Source organism: Pinus tabuliformis, chromosome 7, assembly GCF_031772625.1.
Source record: "Pinus tabuliformis cultivar Carrire ecotype Pingquan chromosome 7, CPIR1, whole genome shotgun sequence".
NCBI classification, from domain to species: Eukaryota; Viridiplantae; Streptophyta; class Pinopsida; order Pinales; family Pinaceae; genus Pinus; species Pinus tabuliformis.
This window is the reverse complement of record NC_142293.1, coordinates 228,492,835-228,517,173: the sequence shown is the minus strand read 5'-3', so window position 1 is coordinate 228,517,173 and position 24,339 is coordinate 228,492,835. Positions and strand designations below refer to the sequence as shown.

The 24,339-nt window shown below is 42.6% G+C and overlaps 1 pseudogene; it reads left to right on the top strand.

The window, feature by feature from the left end:
- Positions 1 to 20,290: 20,290 nt before the first annotated feature.
- On the top strand, positions 20,291 to 21,002 carry LOC149246686 (uncharacterized; annotated as a pseudogene).
- Positions 21,003 to 24,339: the final 3,337 nt, after the last annotated feature.

Sequence of the window (24,339 nt, the reverse complement as noted above, 5' to 3'; positions counted from 1 at the left end):
TCAAAGAAGAGTTTAGTAGTGGCTTCTGCTGTGGTATTCTTCTTGCAGGCCGCCATAATGGCCATCTTCGAGAATCTGTCGACAACCACAAAAATACAGTCATTTCCATGCTTAGTAGAAGGAAGGCATGACATATAATCCATGGATATTGATTCCCAAGGTCGACTAGGGGTAGGCAATGAAGTATAGAGGCCTTGCTTCTTGATGGTTGGTTTGGTAATGGCGTAGGCAGTGTAGGATCTGATGTACTTCCTGATATCCTGTCGAAGATTCGGCCAATAGAAATACTTCTACAATACTGCTACGATTTTCTCGACCCTGAAATTCCCAACAGCCTGACTATAGTGCACTTCCCAAATCATCTTGGCACGGTCGCTTGAAGGAACACAAAGGTGACCCAGGTGGCATAACATGGCATCCTCGAGGTGAAAATCTGGAACATGTTGACCCTCCAAGAGCGTTTGGTATGTGTGGCCAAATTCTGGGTCGATTTTGTAGAGAAGTGGCCAATCAGAAGTCTCGTGCCCACAAGAGTTGAGCATAGTGGTTAACACCATGATCGGTGGTCGACTGAGGCAATCTGAAACATTATTGTTGTTGCCCTTCTTATACTTGATATTCAAATGGAACTGTTGCAGGAATGTGGACCACTTCTAATGGTGATCATTTTTCAACTTCCCTTCTATTTGTATGAACTGCAGGGGCTAGTGGTTTGTGTGGATGACCATTTCCTTCCCCAAAATGTAATGCTTCCATTGTCAGCATGCCTGCATAATGGCATACATCTCTTTGTCATAAGTGGGATACTTTCAGACTGTGTTTGAAAGTGTCTCATTATGACATGCCACTAGATGCCCATGTTGAGTAAGGAATGCCCCAATAACATAGTTAGAGGCATCTATCTCGACCTCAAATGGCTGTTGCAAGTCTAGTAATGCGAGCACTGGTGCCGAGCAGAGGTGATGTTTCAACTCTGTGAATGCCTTCTGTTGAGATTCATACCAAAAGAATTTTTCTTTTGCTCCTCCCTTGGTGACTTAACTCAAGGGCCAAGTGATATGAGAGAATCCCAACATGAACCTGTGGTAGAAATTAGCAAGACCCAGAAAGATACAGAGCTATGTCAAAGTGGTTGGAGCTGGCCAATCCCGAATGACCTGGATCTTGGCTGGATCCACATGCACCCCCCGTTCATCAATAATGTATCCCAGATATAGAACTTGGGTCATGCCAAAAGTGAATTTCTCCAAATGGCACATAGCTTGTGTTGCCATAGTGTTTGGAGAACCTATTGGATGTGATGGAGGTGCTCTTCCAAACTCTGGTTGAAGATCAGGATGTCATCCAAGTATAACACTACAAATGAGTTGGTGAATGGCCACAAGATGTCATCCATCAGCCTCATGAAGGTTGCAAGAGCATTCCTCAACCCGAAAGGCATAACCAACAATTTGAAAAGACCCTCCTTGCTTTGAAGGCAATCTTCCGCACATCAGAGGGTTCGATTGGTACCTGGTGATATCCTGACTTCAAGTTGATTGTAATATCCCTTTTCAAGGATATCCCTCAAACCCCAGCAAACTCCAACCAAATAACACATAGTGATATAGTAGCCGGGAAGCTCAAAGAGATAAAAATAATAGTAGTGCAACATACAATAATGTAAACATGGAATATAAGTAGATACTCAAGAAATGCAGAGAGAAATGCTAAACCATTTTATTATTCTGAGTAGTGGAAAGAGTACAGGAGGTGATCAGAAAGATATCACCTCGACTTGCACAAGGCAAGTGAAGGAATACACTCAAAATGGTAAGGAAATGGCCTCTCTCTAAACTGCATCCAAGCTGTCGGAGAACTGTTGTGCTGCTGCTACTACTGGAATCAAATGAGGATTTGGGTCTGTGCCCCTCCTCAGAAAATGTTGAAAATTTGGAAGAAGCCTCTGCTCAACAAACCCAGAAAAGACCAGAAAGATTTTCTAAAATAGTTGACCCTCGAAAATCACCCCCTTGAGGATCTACACTATCCCTCAAGGCTCTATGCTGCCACTGAATGGAACCCTCCAAAACTCTACCCGAAACTCTACCAAAATCCTCCAATATGCAAGGGTTGATCCCTTGCTCAATCTCTCAGCTCAAATCCTCCGCACAAACCCAATCCGGAGCTCCTACCCAAAGTGACTACGTCCTCCTCCCTCAAGACTACGCAGTCATAAAATGCTGAGCTCCTCCTCAATTCCAAACATCAATCCTCCTGCAAAATACTGTTGGAAACTACCTTGCCTGAGTAGGCACTCGAAGTCCCCCAGGGCTAAGGGTGAGATCTCCGAATGGAGACACTCGATGCACTAAACAGTGCTGCAGACAGGCTAAACAACTAGCGTGCTCTAAGTCGAAGTGGCTAGCTCAAATGCACATAATCGAATGCCAAAATGAGGAGGCTCCTCTCTCCTATATAGCGTAGGCCCCTCTCAAACCCTAAGGCCCACCTCCTCCAACGTAGCATCTCTCTTGCCACGTGCTCCTCTCCATCTGCGTAGTCCTTCCAAGTGTCTATGTGGGCCCCCTTCTCTACATGGTCCTTTGGCCCCTTGGCTCCCCTTTTAAGTTACAACGTTGTGCTACTAGGGAGTGACTTTATTCTAGAAGTGAGTTATGTCCCCCTTACCTCACCTTTTTATTTATAAATAACTATAGAAGGCAAAATTGAGAAAAATTGAATATTCCAATTAGCCATGGCTAATTAGGAATATTACAGTCTCCCCCGGCAAAATGTTGCTTGTCTCAAGCAACTAAAGTGATGGATGCTGCAAAATTTTCTCACTCTCCCAAGTGGCATCCTCATCCATAAATTCTTCCACCTCACCAAGAATTCTCAGACCGTTTTGCTTCGCAACTGCCTCTCCCTGGTATCAATAATAGCCTTCAGCTGCAACACCAAATGCCCCTCATCATCCTGTTGGCATTATGATGTATGTGTTATACTTGATGGAAACCCACTCATAGAAGAACATCTCACTTATTTACATTCAGATGAATCTACAGAAGAAATATCAGATGTGACATAATACATGGATGTAGGACAGTTCAAAGGATCAAATGGCAAGTTCTTAGTATGACAAGTAAGCTTTGCCATCAAGTCCAAAGGGGGAGATTGTTGGCATTATGGCTAAAGTGTTTTCCTTGATGGCAACTCATACAGGTGATGGATCACAGTACAACTAGTCAGTAGCAGAGATTGATGATTAGCTCACAATAATGAAGAAAATAAGAGGTACGCGGGTACACAGTACAAAAGGCGCGGACCCGCAGGAATATCATAGATAAAATGCGTACATACCCGCAGGTACACCATGTAAAAGGTGCGGACCCTAGTTCACGCACTTTCATGCAGTGAAAAAGTATTCTCACGTGGGAATCCAATGGTGGACCATAGTATTTAGCCCGACGAATTTGATCCTATGGTTTGGTCAGTGGTATTGTTTTATATTATTATTATTATTATTGAGCCCCATGTTTTTGGGCCCCTTGTATTGGTTATATATGGTATTGATTCATGGTTTTAGCAAGAGCTTGCCTATATAAAGCAAAGGAGATCATTTGGCTAGACACTTGTGAAATTAGAAGATCTTAAGAGAAGCTAGATCTAAAATTCTTGTAATCGGTTTGTGAGAGAGAGTTGAATCAATATCAAGGAGAAACATGAGAATTACAAGTCGGATCTACTAATGGGTTGATATCTCCTCGACGCATGTTCAGATCTATAGATCTGACAGTCTGGGTTATTCTTGAAGTCTTGAAATTATCTATACTCGCAGGACCACAAGTACAATGAAGGAAAAGTGCGTAGGTACGCAGGCCCAGAAGCACTGTGGGTGCGGAGGTTCGCAGGCCCAGAATTGCAGAAGATGCGGAGGGGCGCAGGCATTCCATTGGACACAGAGCGGAGGTGCGCAGGAAGTCCGTGAGACACAGTGCGGGGGTGCGCAGGAAAGCAGTTGGAAACAGTGCGGATGTACGCAGGTGGTCTATTGGTGAAGCTGCGGACTTTTCTTGAAATCTATTTAGCTGCCCCTGTTTATTATTGTTGTGTTCTGGGTTTTTAAGTGACGCCTGGTTTCTGGTATTATGTTCTGATAACAGCAGTCTGAGAAGTGATTGATTAAATGTTTATACCTTGATGGATGAGTGGATCAGGTTCTTAATGACTCATTTTTATGTGATCTGATGGACTAGATCTAGTTGATGACTCACTTGTATATGTATTGATCTAGTGTTTGGGTGATTCAGAAGATTGATTGATTATGTGCTTCAATGATATTAATGGGTCCAGTATGAAAATTGGATGAAACGTGGCCTCTCAGATTATGTGTTGTGCTTCAGTGTATCCAGTATGAAAATTGATGAAACGTGGTACCTGGAGGAGAGAAGATTGTAGGCCAGCACCTATGTACTAGTATCTAAGCTAGTACAAGAGCTAAGGGAAATCTATGGAGCATTGTAGCAGGTAGTAGCCTGCGTACTAGTAAATGAATCGACTAGTACAAGAGCAAAGGGGGTTGTAGCTCCCGTACTGGTATAAGACTGCACCAGTAAAAAATATTGTAAAAGAATTTTCTTATTAAGAAGAAGATTGAGATGACTTGCAGCAGGTGGTTTTCTCCCACATTGGGTTTCCACCTTATATCATGGTGTTCATGTGTGTGACTTATGTGTGATGATCTGTTCTATTTTACTGCACCAGTTTACTGTTAATATGATTGATAATGTTCTAATGCACTCAACTAACTGAATCATAAGAAGCTGTGGAAGTAGCATATATGAATCTGAATATGGAAATGAAAAAGTTTTATTAATGTTATAATACTGATTCACCCTCCCCCTCTCAGTATTATTTCCAACAATTGGTATCAGATCAGGTCCTTTGGTAGAAGCTTGATCACTTGAAGGAGATCCGTGGAACAATGGGAAAGAAGCTTAAGAAGAAAGCTCATAGGAAGAAGAAGACATCTCAGAAGAACTATGACAGTGGGAGAATCGATTGGGGATTAGGTATAAGAAGCTCTTCAGATTCAGAATTAGATTCAGAATCATCTCAGAATGAAGATGAACTATCAGGTATGAATTTGCTATCGTCTGATGTTCCAGCTATCTATCCATTTGGAAAAGATGGAAGTGATAACGAAACAACTGAATGTGCTCTTATGGGTGAGGAAGAAGGATATCAAATAGAGGCAGAATTTAACAGGCTGACAAAAAAAATTAGTGAACAAGAAAGACTTCTGAACATAAAGAGTGGTGCCCTCAAAGAAGCTGTTACTAGACAAAAATCTCATCGAGAGTTATTCAAGGAAAAGTATCAAAAGTTGCAGGTTGAAGCAACATCTCTAAGAAATGAAGTCATTAAAAAGAACACAACAATCAAGGAGCTCAGAGATCGATCCAGTTATTATGAAAGTCTTGAAGCCACGATCCTCTCACTGAAGGAAGATCTTGAAGAATCAAAGAAGCAGAATGAAGATCTACACCAAGCAATTGAAAAACAAGACAACAAAGTCATCAACTTAACATCCCAGCTGGAATGTGCCTTCAGAGTTCGTCAAATGTAGCAGGATCTGAATGAAGAACAAGAAAAGGAGATACTCAAACTAAGGCAACAAATGGAAGAAGGAAGAAAATCTGAAGAAATTTTGAAGAAGCAATGTCTGGAAAAGGAAGAACAGCTTCAGGTTGAGGTAAATATCTTGAAAGTTAAATTAGAAGAAAAGGATAAGTTTTTACGATTTCAAGATAGTTCTAAAGTCTTGGATGATATTCTTAATAGTCAAAGGTATCCTGCTATCAAAACTGGTCTTGGCTTTCATGAAAATGTTGAAGGTGAATCTAGTTCACAAGGTGAGGCAAGGAACTCTAAAGAGAAATCTAAAATGATCAACGAAGAGATGAAAGGTCAATGTCATCATCTACCAAGGAAAGAGATGCTTCAAAGAAAATCTTTTACTCCTCCTATGAATAATGTTGAATGTTATGTATGTCATAATCTTGGACATGTTGCAGCCAGATGTAGAAGAAGAAGGGTTCAAGACCATCATGCAGAAAGATCATCTCATTCAAGGTACTTTAATGGATATTGCTTTGCTTGCAATATGTATGGTCACAAAGCTGCTGATTGCTACAAAAGGAATATGAAACATGTAAGATGTTATGCATGTAACAAGCTTGGACATATAGCAAAGGAATGCAGGAACAAAGCACGGACATCACACCAAAAGGAGAAAACATCATCACGCTTGAAGATATGGAAGAAAAAGGAAGTTCAGTTAGAAAGTGGCGGCATTGCACATCATACAGACATAACAGAGGGAGACAAAAGTGTAAAACTTCAATCTCCTACGCAAGCTTGATAAAGGGAAGTTGCATATATACGCGAGTTAGTGACCGCACAATCGTGTGTGTGATTGTTTGAGGAAAGGCAGTAGGGACAGGTTCAGGAAAAGGATCAGTTATGATTTGCTCTAGTTGATATTGACTGTATTTTTCTGATGATGTGTGGAAATGAGTTGATGTGTTGATATTGATGATATCTTGATATTTCTTACTATTATGCATGATCAGATCTGACAGTAAACATTATGGCACCGATTTAGGGGGAGCATATGTTTTTAATGCATTGTTGGCATTATGGGTAATAGTCCTTGGTGATGATGCTTATATGGATAAATGATTCATCTTGCTATGATATGTTCATGAGTTGTTCAGATGATTCTTGGGGTTCACATAGTTGATTTTCAGATCAGATGCTACATATGTGGTGCTTGCATGGTGATCTTCATAAGGATAAGGAGCAGTACTTAACTTTCATCTTCTTGATGTTGAGTCACTCATATGATGTTGTCGTCATATGCATAAAGATCATATATTACAGTTATGATGCATGATTCCTTTTATTCTTGGCTCATATGGATGAGGATTGTTGGCTGGATACAGGGATGATTTGGAGACATGATGATAATGAGCTCTTATGATGATAGGATTGTTTCATACATATGATGATTAATGCAGATTGTTGATACTTAGTTCATGATGGCTATGGTGTTTCTCACATAGAATGTGAAATTCTGTTGATGCGGACATACCTTGATGATTCATGCACTAATGCAAGTTGTTGATCTAGTTGCTGTTGATAGATACTATGAAGCAGATCATACAATGTTGTTGCTGATGTTTATCATGATCTTATTTAGGTGTTTGGTCTCTGTAAAGGTCATATCAAGACTCATGATGTAATAGTGTGTCTCTATCTATTGTAGTCATTTGATGAGATCTCTTCAGGTCATGTAACGGCCTATGTTGGTTTCCCCACTATGCCTGGGATGAAGATGTAATGTACTTGGTTTTCATATTTTTGATGTATCCCCACTTGGTTGGGTGGATGATCCTCACTTGGTTGGGTGATGGATATATGTATTGAGTCTTTTGGTGATAGGAAGGTCATTTATGATGTATAGAGTCATGTTCTTCTTGTAGAACATCTTTTTGCAGACCTTGCTTACTGTCAGGGGGAGCTTGAGCATGAACAACACTATATAACAGAGCAGACATTTTAGCATGATCAGATTGGTGCACCATGGCATATACAAAGGGGGAGCTCATCTGATTTATAGTCAGGGGGAGCATAACCCTTTGCCCTTGATGTCAAAGGGGGAGAGTAATGTTGTGTTGTTGCCATCAAGTCCAAAGGGGGAGATTGTTGGCATTATGATGCATGTGTTGTACTTGATGGAAACCCACTCATAGAAGAACATCTCACTTATTTACATTCAGATGAATCTACAGAAGAAATATCAGATGTGACATAATACATGGATGTAGGACAGTTCAAAGGAATCAAATGGCAAGTTCTTAGTATGACAAGTAAGCTTTGCCATCAAGTCCAAAGGGGGAGATTGTTGGCATTATGGCTAAAGTGTTGTCCTTGATGGCAACTCATACAGGTGATGGATCACAGTACAACCAATCAGTAGCAGAGATTGATGATTAGCTCACAATAATGAAGAAAATAAGAGGTACGCGGGTACACAGTACAAAAGGTGCGGACCCGCAGGAATATCATAGATAAAATGCGTACATACCCGCAAGTACACCATGTAAAAGGTGCGGACCCTAGTTCACGCACTTTCATGCAGTGAAAAAGTATTCTCACGTGGGAATCCAATGGTGGACCATAGTATTTAGCCCGACGTATTTGATCCTATGGTTTGGTCAGTGGTATTGTTTTATATTATTATTATTATTATTGAGCCCCATGTTTTTGGGCCCCTTGTATTGGTTATATATGGTATTGATTCATGGTTTTAGCAAGAGATTGCCTATATAAAGCAAAGGATATCATTTGGCTAGACACTTGTGAAATTAGAAGATCTTAAGAGAAGCTAGATTTGAAATTCTTGTAATCGGTTTGTGAGAGAGAGTTGAATCAATATCAAGGAGAAACATGAGAATTACAAGTCGGATCTACTAATGGGTTGATATCTCCTTGGTGCATGTTCAGATCTATAGATCTGACAGTCTGGGTTATTCTTGAAGTCTTGAAATTATCTATACCCGCAGGACCGCAAGTACAGTGAAGGAAAAGTGCATAGGTACACAGGCCCAGAAGCACTGTGGGTGCGGAGGTTCGCAGGTCCAGAATTGCAGAAGATGCAGAGGGGCGGAAGCATTCCATTGGACACAGAGCGGAGGTGCGGAGGAAGTCCGTGAGACACAGTGCGGGGGTGCGCAGGAAAGCAGTTGGAAACAGTGCGGATGTACGCAGGTGGTCTATTGGTGAAGCTGCGGACTTTTCATGAAATCTATTTAGCTGCCCCTGTTTATTATTGTTGTGTTCTGGGTTTTGAAGTGACGTCTGGTTTCTGGTATTATGTTCTGATAACAGCAGTCTGAGAAGTGATTGATTAAATGTTTATACATTGATGGATGAGTGGATCAGGTTCTTAATGACTCATTTTTATGTGATCTGATGGACTAGATCTAGTTGATGACTCACTTGTATATGTATTGATCTAGTGTTTGGGTGATTCAGAAGATTGATTGATTATGTGCTTCAATGATATTAATGGGTCCAGTATGAAAATTGGATGAAACGTGGCCTCTCAGATTATGTGTTGTGCTTCAGTGTATCCAGTATGAAAATTGATGAAACGTGGTACCTGGAGGAGAGAAGATTGTAGGCCAGCACCTACGTACTAGTATCTAAGCTAGTACAAGAGCTAAGGGAAATCTATGGAGCATTGTAGCAGGTAGCAGCCTGCGTACTAGTAAATGAATCGGCTAGTACAAGAGCAAAGGGGGTTGTAGCTCCCGTACTGGTATAAGACTGCACCAGTACAAAATATTGTAAAAGAATTTTCTTATTAAGAAGAAGATTGAGATGACTTGCAGCAGGTGGTTTTCTCCCACATTGGGTTTCCACCTTATATCATGGTGTTCATGTGTGTGACTTATGTGTGATGATCTGTTCTATTTTACTGCACCAGTTTACTGTTAATATGATTGATAATGTTCTAATGCACTCAACTAACTGAATCATAAGAAGCTGTGGAAGTAGCATATATGAATCTGAATATGGAAATGAAAAAGTTTTATTAATGTTATAATATTGATTCACCCCCCCCTCTCAGTATTATTTCCAACACATCCATGGGTGGTAGCTCATCTGTCATTGTCACATGCTGCCCCAATGCCTTCTTCAGGGATGATACATGAAAGATGTTGTGAATCTTGCTGCCTTGGGGCAGCTCCAACTCATACGCAACCTGTCCAATCTTACGTATCACCCTGTATGGCCCATAAAAGTGGGGCTTGAGCTTCTCATCACCCTTATGCTTCAGTGATGACTATCGGTATGGCTATAATCACAGGTAGACCAAGTCCCCTACCTCAAACTGTCTCTCCACCCGACCCCTGTCATCATACAACTTCTACTGGTTCTGCGCTATAGCCATATTATCCTTGAGAGCTCAGAGAATATCCTGACTCTCTTGGATCCAAATCTTGGCTCTCGGAGCCTTTTTAGCACCAAACATCACATCAGCAAAAGATAAAGGATGATATCCATACAAAGCATAGAATGGTGAAATACCAATGGACATATGATGTGTAGTGTTGTAGCAGTACTCCCCCAGATGCAGCCACTTCAGCCATGCTCGCTGCTTCCCACTGACATAGTTATGCAAGTAGCCCTCTAGCCACTTGTTAACTATCTCTATCTGCCCGTCTGGTCTGTGGGTGATAACTGGTACTCGGTGTCAACTCCGTCCCCACCAACCGGAAAAGCTCCTGCCAAAACCCGCCCATGAAATGGCTATTCCTGTCACTGGTGATGGTCTTAGGAAGACCATGTAGCCTGAAGACCTCTTTGAAGAATAGCTCGGCCACCTACACTATTGTGTAGTGTGCGGATATGGAAAAAAAATGTGCGTACTTTGTCAGACGATCAACAACGACAAAGATGCAATCCTTGCCCTGTACCATGGGCAACCCTGTGATGAAGTCCATCGAAATACACTCCAATTTCCCCTCCGGAATGGGAAGAGGCTGCAATAATCCTGCGGGATGGCTCATCTCCCCCTTGTTCCTCTGGCAAACATCACACTCTCGGACATGCTGGAGTACGTCCTCCTTGAGGCCCTTCCATGAGAACCTCTCTCTAATGGCCTTGTAGGTTTTGGTAAATCCCTGATGGCCGGCCAATGGTGAATCATGCGATGCCTGAAGTATCTTCTTCTTGAGTTGAGATCCCTCAATCAAGAAGATTCGATCCCTGTAGTAGATGATCTCATCAACCACCCTATATCTGTCATCTGCCACCTATCCATCCAGAACCTCACATGCAAATTTGTCCTTGGAGTACTCTACTAAGAGTTGAGCCCCCCAATCTATGTCCAATCTCATAAGAGACAACGTAGCTGGTCTACATGAAAGAGCATCTGCTACCACGTTTTTCTTACCCTTGACATACTCAATGTCAAAGTCATACGCTTGGATCTTACTGATCCACTTCTGCTGCCTCTCCTATAGTTGTTTCTACTCCAAAAGGAACATGAGGCTGTTGTGATCAATCCTCACCATGAACCTGTTACCCACTAAATACTGCTAGAACTTGGCCAATGCATGCATAATGGCTAGCATCTCCTTGTCATATATATGATACAACCTCTCATGTGGAAGGAGCTTCCGGCTCTCAAAGGCTATAGGGTGACCTCCCTGCATCAATACTGCGCCGATCTCCTCTCCCGACGCATCACACTCCAAAACAAATGGCTGCTTAAAATCCAGGAATGCAAGCACTGGGCAGCTGCTCATAACCTCCTTGAGCCTATCAAAGGCTCGCTGCACTATATCCGACCAACTAAATTCCCCCTTCCTCGTCAGATCTGTCAGGGGTGCAGCAATCTGTGAGAAACTCTTGATGAACTTCTAGTAGTAAGTACAAATGCCAATGAATCCTCAAAGTTCTGTCACGTTCCTCGGCTCTAGCCAATCTCTGATGGCCCTGATCTTCTCCTCATGGACCCTCACTCTGTCCACCCCTATGATGTGTCCCAAGTACAACATCTCCGTCAACCCAAACTCACACTTGGAGAACTTGGCATAGAACTGTTGCTCCTCCAAGATGCGCAACACTGTCTCAATGTGCTGGAGATGCTCCTCCCAAGTCCTTCTGTAAATGAGGATATCATCAAAGAACACCAACACAAACTTCCTCAAGTGACTGTGGAATATGTGATTCATGTAGGACTGGAATGTAACTAGGGCATTGGTTAGCCTGAAGGACATCACCAAAAACTCAAAGTGCCCATAGTGACACCTGAAGGCGATCTTGGGAATGTCCTACTCCCTCACTTGAATCTGATGGTACCCAGATCTCAAATCAATCTTTGAGAAAAAACGTGCTCCTTTCAACTCATCCATCAACTCATAGATCCTGGGTATGGGGTACCTATTCTTCAGGGTCTTCTTGTTCAGGGCCCTATAGTCAATGCACATCCTTAATGTGCCATCCTTCTTCTTCACCAACACCACAGAAGAAGCAAAAGGACTCATGCTTGGCCGAATGTTCCCAAGAGCCAACAACTCCTGAATGGACTACTCAATTTCATCCCGATAGGCCTTGGGATGCCTATAGGGGGTAGTAATCACTGCCTGTATGCCTTGCTCAAGCTCAATGGTGTGCTCAAACCCTCAGTCCGGTGGCTGTCCCGGCGGAATCTCCCCAAACACTGTGGCATGCTGGTCAAGGATGGACTATATCTCTGGGTGCACCGTCTATCCTGTAGTCCCTGCCTTTGATGCACACATCTCCACTGCCCACTCCACATCTCCCTTTTGGAAGACTGCCTCCATCCGATGAGCCAAAATAGTCTGATTCGGATATGTGTGCTGCCCCCGTATCTTCTCATGCCTCCCTATCTTCTCATCATCCCACTCCATCTCCAGGGCCTTCCAATCTGTCATGACCTTCCTAGAGTGATAAGCCGCTGAACACCCAGTACCATGTTGGTGTCCGGAATATTGACCATGAAAAATTGGTCAGTCAATGTGTAGGTGCCCATCGTCACTGATAACTCTAGGACATAATGAGCACACACCATGGTTTGATATCCTGGGACCAAAACTGAAAATCCATCGAAGCTCTCTATCTGTATACCTCTCCGCTCAACCATCTGTGCATCGATGAAGTTGTGGGTTGCCCCACTGTCAACCAAAACTGATACTCACTGGCCACGTACTGTCCCCCGTACTCACAGTGTCAAATACTTGGGAACTACTCGCAATGCTGCAAGGGCCCCTCCGGTAGGTGCAAAAGCTGCACCACCTGCTGGTGGTGGTGGAGCTGGCAAAGGATCCCACACAGCATGAATATCTCCTACCTCCACATCCTCCTCCTCATCTTCTTCCCCACTGCTCTCAGAGAAGACCTCAATAAAATGTGCTTTCCCAACAACACATCTATGTCCCGATGCCCAGGGCTCTCGATAGGTAAAACACAACCACTTCTTCTTCAGCTCCCTCCTAGCATAATCATCAATCTGTGCTCATTATAGATTCCCATTTGGAGGCCGAATCCTCACATCCTTCCCTGTAGGCTAGAAAGCCTGTCGTGTTGGACACAGATTGTCATTGATGTCAATATGGCAATATTCGAGGAGCAAATAGACGATAGAGATGGAGACTGTGTATGATTTGGGGAGCAAGATGATTGAAGGTTTAAGCAAGGAGAAGGTCCAGTGTGGGTATGTGATTGCGATTGATAAAGCTTCGGGGAAGATTACAAAGTTTGGGCAGTCTTTTGCGAGGTCCAGGGATTATGATGCAATGGGGCCGTAGACCAAGTTTGTACAGTGCCTAGATGGAGAGCTTTAGAAATGCAAAGAAGTGGTGCATTGCATTACGCTGCATGAGATCGATGCTGGAGAGATTCGTTCTAAAGTGAGGGAACATATTGACAGTAAAGTTGTTGAATGGAGGGAAGAAGGCAAAGCTGAAATTGTTCAAGGTGTTCCTTTTTATGGACGAAGTCCATATGCTTGACAGTGAATGCTTCTCATTTTTGAATCGTGCTCTAGAGAATGAGATGGAACCGATATTGGTTTTTGCAACAAATCGTGGCATCACAAAAATTTGTGGAACAAATTACAAGTCTCCACATGGTATACCCATTGATCTATTAGACCACCTACTCATTATTTTGACACAGCCATACATGGAAGATGAATGTGAGCTATTGGATCAAAGAGAAATGGATCCAATAGTCGTCACACGCGGAAGACGCATGGAGATTAACGCGCGGGAGGACAGCGGTTTCGAGCGGTAGGTGGTTTCCTTGCACTGCTTACTGGGGCTCGACGGTATCCGTATATGATGGCGCGATCCCGTAAGATCACGACGCGTTGCAGACAAAAACCATCGCCCCTGCGGGTTAACGTGCGTGCAAGTTGCGCGATTGGGGCTTGCGACTACCGTCCGATCGTGCGACGGATGGTCAGATGACAAGGAAAGTGCGCAGGGTTTAACACCGCCCCCGCGAGTTAACATGCATGCAAGTCATGTGATCAGGGCTTGTGACTACCGTCTGATCTTGCGACGGATGATCAGATGATGAGGAAAGTGCTTGGGGTTTAATCGTGCGGTAAACATAGCGGAGACCGTCGGATTGTGGGCGATCGACAATGGAGATCAAGGCAGGTTCAATCTCATGGGTTTCTGACTGTTAGGACAGTGAAATGGTGAATTTGAGGATGTGGCGAGGAATGGTGACTTTTCACTGAGTTATAGAGTAAAAATGGAGGTAGCAGGGTTTATTTGATCCTCGAGTTGTTGGATTATAATAGAGCTAACAATTGTAATTCGGCCTCTCTTCTGCATTAACGTGACCTGTAAGAATTTGATGAATCCGAATAGACAGAGGAATCCATGGATCGGGAGGCTGAAAGATCAAGCGAGTTAGAGGAAATGACAACAACTGAGGAGGAAGCCAAAAAGGCGGTGGAAAGCGGAAACAATCAGACAGAGGTGCCTGAAACACATAAAAACAGAAACACAAGGTGAAGTGTTGCTAATGTATGCATAATCTGTAAGAGAGGAAGCCAAAGAACAGGCAAGAGGTAGGAGAGACCAGAGAAGCAGGAGAACTGGAGAAAGGCAGAAGCTCAGCAGGGTTGGGTGTAGAAAACTGCAGCAAAACAGTTGATACTAAGATTGGGTTGGAGCCCAAGAGGTTGGAGCCTCAGAACTGAACAGGACTAAATTCATTAGGGGTAGGTGCTCCTAAGTGCAGAACCACTGCAAAACAGAGTTTGTGCTCTGGAGGTTGGAGCCTCATTGAAGTTCAAGTTGGAGCTTGGAAACTATCCATAGTCAGATATATATTTATATTGTATTTATTTCATTGTACTGTCTTGAGTTTTTCATAAAAGCATTTATTCCAACTGTTGTTTTCTATGTTCTGTGTATACATATACATATCTATACATGCTTTTGGAAATCACTAGAATAAAAATTGGAAGAAATACTGATTCAACCCCCCCCCCCCCCCCCCCCCCCCCCCCCCTCATTATTTCCAACAATTGGTATCAGAGCAAGCTTATTCATACTAGCCTAACAACTTGAAGTAGGATCCGCAGCCCTGATGAGAAATCACGAAGCATCAAGAAGACCTCCTCTATTCAATGGCACTAACTTTAATTTCTGGAAGAAAATAATGACCTAGTACTTAATGTCCCTTGGACCTGAAGTCTGGAATTTTGTTCAAAATTAATACAAAACTACCTCCACTCTTCCAACAGACCAAGACGAGAGGAAAGCCTACATCACAAATGCAAAGGCTATGAACTGCATCACTAGTGGAATCACTGATTCCGAGTTTACAAAAATCATGCACTGTACCTCTGCCAAAGAAATGTGGGAGAAGTTAGTTGCCCTGTACGATGGAGACTCGAAAGTCAAAAAGGCAAAGCTTCAAATTCACAGAAGACAATTTGAAAGTTTGAGGATGGAATATGAAGAAGATATTGCAGCATACCTCCTCCGAGTAGCTGAAGTGGTAAATTCCCTAAAAGGATTGGACGAAAAAGTTTAAGAAAGTACCATTGTTCAAAAGGTATTAAGGTATCTTCCAGACAAGTTTGACTCCAAAATAAGCGCTATAGAAGAAGAAAAGGATCTAGATACCCTCAAAATGGATGAACTCCATGGAATTCTCACTGCCTATGAAATGAGGAAAGGTGGTCCAAGCTCCAAAGATGTAGCATTCAAGGCCTCAAGGTCAAAGAAGGGGAAAGAAAGGAATGACTGTAGTGATGAGTCAGATGTGGAATCCGAATTGGCTCAATTTGTACGAAAGCTGAAGAAAGGATCTAAGCTTAAAGGCAAGTATCCTCTTATTTTTTTTAAATGTGGTAAAATAGGTCATTATGTAGCAAAATGTCCTCATAAACATGAAAGTGATAATGAAGGAAATTCTAAAAGAATGGCACATAAAAAGAAAGGGTTCAATAAGAAAAACTTCTTCTCCAAGGAAGATGAGTTTGATGAGGATGAGTTTATGGTCATCAAAAGGAAATTAGATGAGGAAAGCAATCATGATGAAAGCCAAGAAACATTATTCATGGCACTCACAGATGACGATGACTCAAGGATGGAAGGAAATGTAGATGAACTGTTAATAAGTGCCATTGAAGAAAATGAGAAACTACAGAACAAAATCATTTCTCTCAAAGTGGAAAATGAGGAAATAAGAAGGAGAGAAGATCTCTTGGAAGCAAAGCTTAAAGAAAAGGAAGAGACTTGTGAAGAACGCGAGACCGAAATAGTGTCTTTGAGAAAGGAGTTGGAGCAAATTAAAAAGGGATGTAAAAGCTCTCAAATACTTGAGACTATTCTGAAAAATAAAAAACCTCAACATGACAAGTCTGGAATAGGTTTCAAAGGAGAATCCTCAAGCACAAAGAATAACGCGAAAAGCTATGCCGATGCACTTTCCTGCAATCCAAAAGATGAAAAGTGCACCCCAGATCCCAAGAATGAAGAGAGAATTACTCCAAAGAAGAATGTGGAGTCGAATCATGGACACTATAGCAAATACAAACCTGTACTCCACCAAGTTCCCATTGCAAATCCAAAGAACGAGGGAGGAGTAATTCCCAGGAAGGAAATCGACTCAAACAGTGGTTGCTTCAATAAGTACAAAACCATATTTCTTGGACACTGCTTTCACTATAAAAATTTCGGTCATCAAGCCAGACATTGTATGGCTCGTAGAAGTGAAAAGACAAAGCTAAAGGATAGAATAATCAACTCATATGCCCCCAAAAGGTAGGGACAAATCAAAGCCTTCAACTCATTTGATCCCTTGACCAAATTTGATCTGATTTGCTCCTTCTGCTACAATAATGGACACTATGAACAAGACTGCCCACTCAAAGGAAGAAAGACGAGTAGCAAGAACTCCAACATGGACAAATGTGGCCTGGCTCTATATGCTCAAAATAATGGAAACCAGTGGTTTATAGATAGTGGGTGCTCTAAACACATGACAGGAGATAGAAGGAAGTTTGTCTCACTGAGCAAAAAGGAAGGGAATGTGTCCTTTGGAAGAAGATCTGGCAGAATTGCAGGAAAAGGAACAGTTACTCTGATCAATGGAAAAGGAAAAGCTCAAGATGCTTTACTAGTTGACGGGCTCAAACACAACCTCTTGAGTGTTAGCCAAATCTGTGATCAAGGACATAAGGTCGTTTTCAGCGCCAAAGACTGTGAAATAAGGAACTCTGCCTCAAGGAAACTTGTGGCAAAAGGGGTGAGGACACCAGACAATATTTACATTCTGAACAAGATTCAAGAAAATAAATGCTACCTGAGTCAGACAGATGAGAGTTGGCTATGGCACAAGCGAATTGGACATACAAGCTTCAATAATCTGATCAATATTAGCAAGATCAAAGCTGTACGAGACATCCCAAGGCTGTTCAAACCAAATCAAGCAATATGTGGTCCATGTCAACATGGAAAGCAAACCAGAATCAACCACAAGACAAAGGAACACTCTACATCGAAGCCCTTAGAGATCATCCATGCTGATGTATGTGGGCCAACTAGAAATCAAGCACTCCAAGGAGAAAGGTACTTTGTGTTATTTGTTGATGATTATACTAGAATGATGTGGATATATTTCATAAAGTATAAATATGAAACTTTTGAGTGTTTTAAGAATCTAAAAGACCTTGTAGAAAATGAAAAAGATTCAAAAATTAAGTGCCTCAGAACAGAAAGAGGAGGAGAATTCACATCAAACGAGTTTAGTGAGTTCTGTAATATTCATGGAATTAAAAGGGAATTCTCGGCTGCCAGAACACCTCAGCAAAATGGTGTAGTTGAAAGAAGAAACCGAACAGTCCAAGAAATGGCAAGAACTATGTTATTAGCAGCAGATTTACAACCTAAATTCTGGAGAGAAGTAGTAGGAACAACTGCCTATACCCTGAATCGAACTCAATTAAGACCAAATTGTGAAAAAACTCCTTATGAGCTATGGAAAGGAAGACCTGCTTCGGTGAAGTACTTCAAGATCTTTGGAAGCAAGTGCTTCATAAAAATAAATGATGGTTCACCCGAAAAGTTTGATTCTTGGGTTGATGAAGGGATATTTCTTAGATACTCTACATGGAGCAAGGCTTACAAGTGCTACAATTATCAACTAAAGAAAATAGTGGAAAGCATTGATGTAAAAATTGATGAAGATCTTCCAGAAAAGGAAATTGAAGAACAGGAAGATGACTCTCTCATTGAAGAAGAAGAACCTAAAGAGGAAGAAATAGAGGAGGAAGAAGAAGAAGAAGGAGAGGAAAGAGAACAACCTAATACCCCTTCAAAGATGAAGTATGTACAATGCCATCATCCAGAAGAGCAGATTAATGGCAATAGAGATGAAGGTGTGCAGACCGGAAGAAGGATAACAATCACACCTAAGAGAAAAGTCATTGCCCTCCTATCCATGATAGAACCAGAAACATTTGCAGAAACAAGTAAGGATCCTCATTGGGTAAAAGCCATGGAAGAAGAAATGACCCAAATTGAGAAGAAAAAGACATGGGAGCTGGTACCTCATCCAAAGGACAAAAACATAATAGGAATAAAATGGGTGTTCAAAAATAAAATGACTGAGGAAGGACAGGTTATCAGAAACAAGGCAAGACTTGTCTGCAAAGGCTATTCACAAATTGAAGGAATTGACTTTGAAGAGACATTTGCACCAGTGGCCCATATGGAAGCTATCAGGATGTTCTTGGCATTTTCTTGCTCAAAAGGATTCAAAATCTATCAAATGGACGTGAAATCAACATTTCTAAATGGGGAACTCAAGGAGGAAGTCTACATGGAGCAGTTAGAAGGTTTTTACCTAACAGCAAGAAAGGACTTAGTTTGTAAGTTGAAAATGGATTTATATGGGTTGAAACAAGCTCCTAGAGCTTGGTATGCAAGACTGGATCACTATTTACAACAACAAGGCTTCAAAAAGGGAGTGGCTGGAAGCAATCTATACATAAAGACAGATCAAGGTAAGTTACTAGTTGCTCTTGTTTATGTCGATGATCTGATTTTTGCTAGTAATAATGATGAAATGAGCCATGAATTTTCTCAAAACATGTCAAAAGAGTTTGAGATGTCAATACTAGGAGAGCTATCCCACTTCCTTGGACTTCAAATATCTCAAACTAGAGCAGGATTGTGTATATCTCAAACCAAATATCTAAAAGACATGCTCAAAAAATATGGAATGGAGGATTGTGCACCCATGAGCACACTTATAACCATAAACTGCAAACTGAGCAAAGATGATGACTCCCCTCTAGTAGATGCAACTCATTACAGGTCAATGATTGGAGCCCTTCTATACTTAACAGCTACACGACCAGACATAATGCAAGCAGTAGGAATGGTGGGAAGATTTCAATCTGCTCCCAAACAATCCCATTTATTAGCCGTAAAAAGAATTCTCAGATATCTAAAGGGAGCTTCTAATTTCAGTCTTTGGTACCCAAAGGACTCAACAGTGACTGTAACTACATACATCGATGCTGATTGGGATGGAAGTATAGATGATCAGAAAAGCACTAGTGGAAATGCATTCTTCCTAGGAGACTGTTTGGTATCCTGGCTCAGCAAAAAACAGTCATCCATATCATTATCCACAGTCGACGCTGAGTATATTGCTGCAGTAGACTGTTGTTCTCAGATACTATGGATGAAGGAAGCTCTAAAAGATCTCGACATATGTATAGATCTACCAATTTCCGTCATTTGTGACAACACAAGTGCTATCAGTCTCAGCAAAAATCTTGTGACGCACTCAAGAACCAAACACATACCAATCAAGTATCATTTCCTCCATGAACAAGTAGCTGAACAAAACATCGTCCTAGAATATATCAGTACTAAGGAGCAAATAGCTGATATTTTCACAAAACCTCTTCCTCGAGAAGCATTCGAACATCTGCGTCAAAAGATGGGGGTTATTTCTTTATCATCATTCAAGTTCATTCATAAAGATGTAGCAGGACAGGGGGAACAGTTTGACTAGGGGAGTCCATATGCATCCCTTTGCCATTGATGTCAAAGGGGGAGAAAGTAGAAGAATATTGCCATCAATAACAAAGGGGGAGATTGTTGGACACAGATTTTCATTGATGTCAATATGGAAATATTCGAGGAGCAGATAGACGACAGAGATGGAGACTATGTATGATTTGGGGAGCAAGAAGATCGAAGGTTTGAGCAAGGAGAAGGTCCAGAGTGGGGATGTGATTGTGATCGATAAAGCTTCGGGGAAGATTACAAAGTTTGGGAGGTCTTTTGCAAGGTCCAGGGATTACGATGCAATGGGGCCGCAGAACAAGTTCGTACAGTGTCCAGATGGAGAGCTTCAGAAACGCAAAGAAGTGGTGCATTGCGTTACATTGCATGAGATCAATGCTGGAGACATCCGTTCTGAAGTGAGGGAACAGATTGACAATAAAGTTGTTGAATGGAGGGAAGAAGGCAAATCTGAAATTGTACTAGGTGTGCTTTTTTATTGACGAAGACCATATGCTTGACAGTGAATGCATCTCATTTTTTAATCATGCTCTAGAGTGTGAGATTGCACTGATATTGGTTTTTGCAACAAATCTTGGCATCACAAAAACCCATGGAACAAATTACAAGTCTCCACATGGTATACCCATTAATCTATTAGACCGCCTGCTCATTATTTCGACACAGCCATACATGGAAGATGAATGTGAGCATTCGGATCAAAGAGCAGTGGATCCAACGGTCGTCACACGCGGAAGACGCATAGAGATTAACGCGCAGGAGAACAGTGGTTTCAGGCAGCAGGCAGTTTCCCTGCACCGCTTACCAGGGCTCAGTGCTATCCTATATAATGGCGTGATCCCGTAAGATCACAACGCGTGGCAAACAAAAATCACCGCCCCCGCGGGTTAACGTGCGCACAAGTTGCGCGATCGGGGCTTGCGACTACCATCCGATTGTGCGACAGACGATCAGATGACGAGAAAAATGCACGGGGTTTAACACCGCCCCCGCAAGTTAACTTGTGTGCAAGTCACACAATCGAGGCTTGCGACTACCGTCTGATCGTGGGAAGGATGGTCAGATGACGAGGAAAGTGCGCGGGGTTTAATCGTGCGGTAAACATAGCGGAGACCATCAGATCATGGGCGATCGACGGTGGAGATCAAGGCGGGTTCAATCACATGGGTTTCCAACTGTTATGACAGGGAAACGGTGAATTTGAGGATTTGGCGAGGAACGGTGACTTTTCACTGAGTTATAGAGTAAAAATGGAGGTAGCAGGGTTTATTTGATCCTTGAGTTGTTGGATTATAGTAGAGCTAGCAATTGTAATTCGGCCGCTCTTTCGCATTAACGTGACCTGTAAGAATTTGGTAAATCTGAATATACAGAGGAAGCCATGGATCGGGAAGCTGAAAGATCAAGCGAGTCAGAGGAAATGACATCAACCAAGGAGGAAGCTAAAAAGGCGGTGGAAAGTAGAAACGATTAGTCAGAGGTGCCTGAAACACATAAAAACAGAAACACAAGGTGAAGTGTTGCTAATGTATGCATAGTTTGCAAGAGAGGAAGTCGAATAACATGCAAGAGGCAAGAGGGACCAGAGAAGCAGGAGAACTGGAGAAAGGCAGAAGCTCAGCAGGGTTGGGTGCAGAAAACTACAACAAAACAGTTGACACTAAGATTGGGTTGGAGCCCAAGAGGTTGGAGCCTCAGAACTGAACATGACTAAAGTCATTAGGGGTAGGTGCTCCTAAGTGTAGAACCACTGCAAAACAGAGTTGGTGCTTTGGAGGTTGGAGCCTCACTGAAGTCCAAGTTGGAGCTTGGCAACTATCCACAGTCAGATATATATTTATATTGTATTTATTTCATTGTACTATCTTGAGTTTTTAATAAAAGCATTTATTCCAGCTGCTGGTTTCTGTGTTCTGTGTATACATATACATATCTATATATGCTTTTGGCAATCACTAGAATAAAAATTGTAAGAAATATTGATTCACCCCCCCCCTCTCAATATTTCCAACATGTCGCTGGGGGTAAGGTGTCTGGGTCCTCGGTAAGACATCCTCTAAGTCCCGAGTCCTGCTAATAGCATCTTGAAGTGTGTCTGGTCTAGCGGATCTGATTAGACCCCGAAGTGGTTCTGCTAACCCCTCAACAAACATGTAGACCCTTTGTGTCGCGGATAGATCTGGCACCATCACTGAAACCCACAAGAAATCTACAATGTAGGTCTATGGGTTCCCAGTCTGTTTGAGCCTCGTCAGCTCAACAAAGTGTTGTTCCGGATCCCTCCGGTCAAACCTCTCCATAAATCTCCCGGTGAACTCGGCATATGTCATCACTGTGGAGTGCCTGAGTGTAACCAACCCATGGAACCACCAGTCCTGGGCCTCACCATCCAAATGTAATGTCGCCACCTTGATGGCCTCTTCCTTCGACATCTGGTTAAGATGGAAATAGATGTCCAGCTTCTCCACCCAAGACTTTGCTGAACTATTTGATGAACCATCAAACGTAGGCAAGTGAAATCTACAAGCTGTGTAGTGGGTGTCTCCATCATGATAATGCCAGTATCCTCTGTGATGGTTGCGGGGTCTACTATCCCGCTGGAGCTGAATAAAGTCTCTGAATGAGAGAGCATCCCTGAACTCCTGCCCATAAGCCCAATACTCTATAAAATAATCACCCATATGACCGGGCTTTGCCTCCTGCTGGGCTCCGACCCCTGTGTCTGCTCCTAGGAAAGTGGGCATGGTAGAGCAGGTAGGGGCATGTGAGGCCATCTGCTGAGTAGTATCACACTGAGTGGCACCCTGCTCTGGAAAATTGTGGGATGTGCCAGATCCCTCACCAACCTGGAAAACTTGTGGGTTCTCACGCTGTCTAGCCTCTACTGCGGTGAATCTCTACCCCATCACCTCGATCTGCCTCGATAGATCTTGCACTGATTTGAGGAGCATGTCTGCAAATCTATTCCCATCCGCATCTGCCATCGGATCCTCTTGCTCTGCGTCCACCACAGGCTCCTCCTATTCTGTTTCCACCACTCGAACACAGTCTCCCTCCCCGTAGGTGTTCTCCAACCTACGCTCAGTGTATCTGTATTTCCTACCTCTATAAAGGATGTAGATCTTTTCCCCTGGTGTCATAGTTTGCTAGCTCCACAGGCTGAGCCAGATCTATGCTCTGATACCATTGTAATATCCCTTTTCAAGGATATCCCTCAAACCCCAGCAAACTCCAACCAAATAACACACAGTGATATAGTAGTCGGGAAGCTCAAAGAGATAAAAATAACAGTAGTGCAACATACAATAATGTAAACATGGAATATAAGCAGATACTCAAGAAATGCAAAGAGAAATGCTAAGCCATTTTATTATTCTGGGTAATGGAAAGGGTACAGGAGGTGATCAGAAAGATAGCACCTTGACTTGCACAAGGAAAGTGAAGGAATACACTCAGAATGGTAAGGAAATGGCCTCTCTCTGAACTACATCCAAGCTGCCGGAGAACTGCTGTGTTACTGCTATTGCTGGAATCAAATGAGGATTTGGGGCTATTCCCCTCCTCAGAAAATGTTGAAACTCTGGAATCAACCTCTGCTCAACAAACCTAGAAAAGCCTAGAAAGCTTTTCTAAAATAGCTGACCCCCGAAAATCACCCCCTTGAGGATCTACGCTGTCCCTCAAGGCTCTGCGTTGCCACTGAATGGAACCCTTCAAAACTCTGCCCGAAACTCTGCCAAAATCCTCCAATATGCAAGGGTTGATCCCTTGCTCAATCTCCCAGCTCAAATCCTCCACACAAACCCAATCCGGAGCTCCTACCCAAAGTGACTGCGTCCTCCTCTCTCAAGACTGCGCTGTCATCAAATGCTCAGATCCTCCTCAACGCCAAATATCAATCCTCCTATAAAATATTGCTGGAAACTACCTTGCCCGAGTAGGCACTCGAAGTCCCCCAGGGCTAACAGTGAGATCTCTGAACGGTGACACTCGATGCACTAAACAGTGCTGCAAACAGGCTAAATAGCCAGCATGCTCTAAGTCGAAGTGACTAGCTCAAATGCACATAATCGAATGCCAAAATGAGGAGGCTCCTCTCTTCTATATAGCGTTGGTCCCTCTCAAACCCTAAGGCCCACCTCCTCCAATGTAGCCTCTCTCTTGCCACGTGCTCCTCTCCATC